Raw genomic sequence first — 6,000 nt, forward strand, 5'->3', positions numbered from 1 at the left:
TGTACAAGCTTGCACAGAACAGTTCAATTAAAATTCAGGCAGCAGAAAATATCATTGTATAAATGAGCAACCAACAAGCAGATTCTACAAGTGGAAAATATTCCAGTGTGGTCATACAGCTGCCAAGTTTGCCTTCTGTGTAGCAACACTGACAGAGAAAACAGTTTAGGGGGATTCTTACTTACATTTTTTACCACTGTAAACAAGAACAGACACTGTGAGTTGCATGTTTAGGGAGCTGCCTGTGGGGCTGCAGTGCAGTGGGAGCTGCTTTTCCTCTCCTAATCCTAGGAGTGATGCCCTGAAAAGAACAGCCATACTCACTTCATATGTGCACAATACCAGGATTGAGAATGCAAGTTGTGAACTCCTTAGGCAGCACAAGCATCAGAATCTTTCTGAACAAACAGGGGTGTGAAATACTGAGACACTGGACTGTAAATCCACTAGGTCACTTATTGTATTTGTGGGGTGCCCCGTGGCAGGAAGGAATGATGAATCTGACTCCATGTTCTCAGAAGGCTAATTTATTATTTTATGACACCGTATTATATTAAAGAATACTATACTAAACTATAATACTAAAGAATACAGAAAGGATACTTACAGAAGGCTAAAAAGATAATAATGAAAACTCCTGACTCTTTCCAGAGTCCCGACACAGCTTGGCCCTGATTGGCCAAAGAGTGAAAACAACTCACAGCAGAATGCAATGAAACAATCACCTGTGGGTAAACAATCTCCAAACACATTCCACACATGAGCACAACACAGGAGAAGCAAATGAGATAAAAATTGTTTCCCTTTTTCTCTCTTTCTCAGGTTCAACACTTGCACAAGCGGAGAGATGGCCTCCCATGACATTTGCATAGATGAGATGGGCAAAATGAGAGAAAAATTTCCCTTTCTGACATGAAATAAAGAGGAAGGCTGACAGTCCTAACCCAGAGTTCCACAGGAGGCTCTGTGGGGAGAGCACATGGCATTATTGGAGCTGTGTTCAGCCCAGAGCCCTGGACAGAGGGGATTGCTCTGGGTGCCTCTGCCTGTTTGGTGCTGGCTCCTGCACCACTCTGGCCATGCTGGTACAGCACTCCCTGCTTGCCCAGCTCCCCTGTCATGTGTCGTACATGTTCCTGATTAATAAATCCTGTGAGACTATTGCTTATGGAATAGGAAGGAGTCACACTTTGAAAGAATCCTCTCTAGTTCCCATTTGTTTGAACAGATTACAACTTCTGCCATGCCTGGGAAGTGTTTCCTCACAGCCCACAGAGCACCCTCCAGTCCCTGGAAGTTTGAAGGGAGTACTGTGAGTTCCAGCACCCATTAATGCAGCCAAGGAGTGAAATCCTTTCTTACCTGAAGAGGGTAGGAAAAAACATTTACACCAGTGAAGAAAGTAGCACTCCCTCCCAAAATTCTATGGGTTTGAGATTTAATGTTCACTTTAGGAAGGTTTGTCCTCATCACTGAAGAGCAGACATCAGCACTAAACATACTGAGGCCCTTTACTCAGCTTCTCTGCTCTACCCTTCTTGCCAGAACTGGATGACAGTGTCAGACTTCACTTGGAACAAACTCCTCTGTGGGCCTCCCCTCTTGCTGAAGGAAAGCTCGTGCTAAACTGTTCCTTCCCTGCTTTCCAGTCACAATGTCCACAGCCTCTTCCTGAAACATCCTCCCCTGGATGTTTGTCCATTTAGAGGAGCACACAGCCCTAGCTGTGCTTTGTACACAGGGTCTCTATTTCTGTGGTGTATTTCAGCCTGTAAGGGGAACACATGGTGCAAGGAGAATGCCAGAGGCAAAAGATAACAGGAAGTCAACAAACAAACAATTCTGAAAAGTGTATTCCTTTGCTTAAATCTATCTTATTAATGGAAGCCTAGTATTTCTAGCAATAAATACAGAGATTATTTCTAATAATCAATACAGAAACTATTTCTAACAATCAATACAGACAGCATTTCTAACAATCAATACACAGTATAAAAATGAATACAGACAGTATTTCTAGCAATCAATAAAATTACTATTTCTAACAATCAATATAGAGGATTTCTAACAATCAATGCACAGATTATAGCAATCAGTACAGAATATTTAACAATAAATACAGGGAAATAAGGACATTCTTAACCTAAGGAACTTAAGGAATTGCAAGCACCAAGTTTTTCTTATGGGAACGAAGTAATTTAAGAGGTAAGTCCATCCATAAACAATGGAAGATATCCTCCAGTTCTGCCCATGGAGATGCAAATGGTGCTGAGCAGCACAAAGGGCTTTGTCAGGAAGGCCACTCCTTTCCAGGCTTTCCCTAGGAGCCCCGGGTCAGTCTTTTCTTCTCTGTGCTCCCCTCAGGCTCCATTCCTACGCTGCCTCCAGATCATGAACATGGCAGGGACAACCAAGCAAAACACTGTGCATGTGTGCCATTGGATCTTTCCCTCCAGCTCCCACAGAGGCCATGCCAGAGACTCCTGTCTGCATTCCAGCTCTGCAATTTCCTCCTCCAAGTGCAGCTCGTGCTGCTCAAGGATCACCTCCCGCTCCTTTATCCTCTGACAATTTATTTGTCATCCTCGGGAGAAATCCCATTCTTTCCTGAGGGCTGGTTGACAGTGGCCATCAGCATCAGGTAGGTATGGAAGATTCCCTCAGCCATGGCTGACCCTTCCTTGAAAGAGAAAGACAGGAGGAATGAGACAAGATCCAGACTATCTTGCCTTGGGAAGAGAAAGGACAGAGGCTCGCCACTGGAAGGAAAGCTCTGGCTAGCCCTGCAGAAAGGCTGGAGGCCATAGGTGCTCCTCAGGGCATGCCTTCTGCTGCACAGCTCCAAGTCCAGCTGCCCAAAGAGGCTCCATGAGCACGAGGTGTGGAGGAAGGGGAGGAAGTGCGAGGCACAGGGGCACAAACCCTGAACAGCTAGGTTTGAGGGGAGAGAAGCTCAGCATGGAGGATGGCAGGAGAAACCAAGCCCAGTCCCCCAAGCATAAGGAGGAGAGGAAGGGCCCCCCAAGCTGGCTGCAGGCAGACAATGGAGACCTTGCCCAGATGCTCCCAAATGGGCTGGGGAGAGGGAATATACAGCCCTGCTTTCCAGCTGCTCCCACCACTTCTGACCCTGCCACTGTCTTGAGACAAAGCCTGATGGAATCCTGCTCAGTGTGGGTCCATGGAATCCCAGAGTTCGTGGAATCCTGGAGTCATTGAATCCTGGGAAGCACACTCATCTTTCATGTTGAGATGGTGCTGGGACATCATGTTCCTGAGAATGTTCTCCACCTGATCAATTGTCTGGATATTTTCAGTCAATTGCTTATCTCTTCTCAATTCTGATGTGTGGTGTTTCTCACATCAAACCAATTATTTCCTTTCCTTTACTATCCAGCCAGCAACCTTCCCTTTAGTTTTTTACCTAAGTTTTCCACTCAGATGACAAGAAATTAAATATTAGCACTCATTGCACCATCCATTTCCAAGAAGCAACTTCCACACAACAAGATAATTAAAAGCTATTTTTCACAGCATAAGATTTCTATGTGATAAGCATGGTAAAAAGGGCAAGAAGGAAGAAACAAAAGGGCAGATCTCTAGAGAAAATGAGAAATAATTCTACAGTTGCATTTTTCTCAAAATTTTCTGGGACCAAGCCTTTAGAAATAGCCCAGTAAAGAAACTTAGATTCCATATCAAATCCATGTCGATTTTACATGTGCTCAAATACAACATTCAGACCTATTCCATGATATTCTGGACCCTTTTACAATATCAGAGGTTTCTGAAGGAACAAGTCATGTACCTCTCAGGATAATAATGTGATAGGGTTAGTTTGTCAGCCAACTGGCTTTCAAAGTGATGTACAGAGCTCAGCAGCTCATTCCATACTCCTCACCATTTGAATCCATCACAGTCAGCCAAGAAAGTGACTCCTTTCAACTATGCAGGACTCTTTAAAAGAATGGGAGAAAGAGGTTTATTGTGAAAATATTAACTTCTATTCTCTCTGTACATTACAGTTTGTGGGATAGCCTGTACTGTCCTAAGAGCACACAAAAGGCATTTTAGGAGACCAAATTACAAAGGGAAGTGAGACCAAACATAGGTTTCTACTCCTCTGCCTGGCAGGAATATTTAAACAGAGACAGATAGGCAACTAATAGTTACTTCTGTCTAATCTTTTATTTCTATGCAAATAAGATATGCCAGAAATACGCATACACTATTATTTTCACAGGCTGGTTTGAAACAAACTCTATTTAATAATAAAAAAGAAAGGTTAAAGTGAAATTAACTTTTAAAGTGAATACTGTTATTAAATCAGTAACACAAGGTGAGATTACTATGGTGTTCAGACCTCATGAATAAGTTAAGAGAGTTTCATATAATGCTGGCACAGAACTGTCTGAAGAAATCTTTCATGTAGTATACATTGCCTTTTGCTCTGCTCATGGATGTATTTAAAAGTTTAGATACTTTAAATAAGAAATGAGATTCTATTTGACATCATATTCCACTGAGGTTACTCTGAATTATGAAAAGTAAGCCTGTCTCTGTAGAGATATAACCCTATGAGCTAAGGTACTTCTCAGATATTAAATATGGTTTCTTCAAGAGTCATATTGATTTACAGAAAATCCAGAGATTAGAAAACATTAAGTATTAATCAAGGTTCTAATTTTATTCAGGCCTTGTATCATTTAACCTATTTAAATACGTAAATGTGATCACTGAAATTTGATGACAAGTGTGACAGAGAATTCTTGATGAATTTGATGTCCACTATACTTCAAACACTGCAGTTTAATACAACTCTATACTTAGGAGCACTAAGCCAAACTCTGAAATGTTTTAGCATGTGAAGACAATGATACAATACCAAAAGAAATCTGCCAAAATTTAAGTGCTGATAGCTCAGAAGCTCTTAGAACTATGTGGCAAGTAAGTGAATGCCTGCTCTGAAAAGCTAGAGTTCATTAAATTCTCCAATCTAGTATTCTAAATGTCATTTTTATTTATATTACTTTAGGGTATTTCTCGTTGAAAAATAAACTCTGCCCTCTCTTTCTACTATTATGTGGAAATAGAAACTACTAGGAGCAGTCCCTGGGTACCTGGGGATATCTGGGATTTAATCTGTAAACACGGAATAACTGAAATGAAACATGGTTACAAAACATGTCCTTTTCAGCAACTATTTATGATTTTGGATGGCTAATCTGAAATACTTTTAAGAGACTTTGATTCCCTTCTCACCTGTCCTTTGAAGAGGAAATAAAGTAGAGCAAAGCAAATGCTTAATGGTTTCTAAGAGCAATCACTGTCCTGTCTTTTTTTGTTGTTGTTGTTTAATATAAACTATCCCACAATAGAAAAATCAGTCATTTCTGGAAAAAAAAAAATTCCTCAAAAATGTACTGTTTAAAATTTGTTCTGCCTAGCAAATGACCACTGTAGAGAGGCTTGATTTACTTCTGGGGGATTCTTATCTCCCAAGTTTAGGGTCACAGATTCAGATTTTTCTTAGGCCAGGACTGATTGTTCACTCTAGGCACCTCTCAGCAAACTGAACTAAACAAATAACTTTAATGAGGAGTGATGGATGCAGAAAAACAGTGTGTCTTTCATCAAGCCAACTAATGAAGCTGAAAAAAATATTTTAGACTCACAAATCCTTCACATTAAGTAAATAGTCAATTTCACCATAAGTATATAAAACCACTGTAGATTAAAGGAGACTGAAGTTTAGTAATTAACATCTAATACATTTATTTGGGGGTAAGATCTTACTCAAATTTCATTCAAGCAATGTTTCTTTAGTGGAATACCAATGATTCAGGAGTATTAGGGAATAGGTGGGGGTTTGGGCCTTCGTTATCCTTTGCAGGGATTTGAGGGTTTTTTGCTGTTTTGGGCTTTTTGTTTGGTTTTTTTTTTTTTTTTAAATAGAAAAGCTTTGAAAAATCATAAATCACTTCATAGAAGCACAATCTA

Source organism: Agelaius tricolor, unplaced genomic scaffold, assembly GCF_023055355.1.
Source record: "Agelaius tricolor isolate 1412-34295 unplaced genomic scaffold, bAgeTri1.0.p SCAF_62, whole genome shotgun sequence".
Lineage (NCBI taxonomy): Eukaryota > Metazoa > Chordata > Aves > Passeriformes > Icteridae > Agelaius > Agelaius tricolor.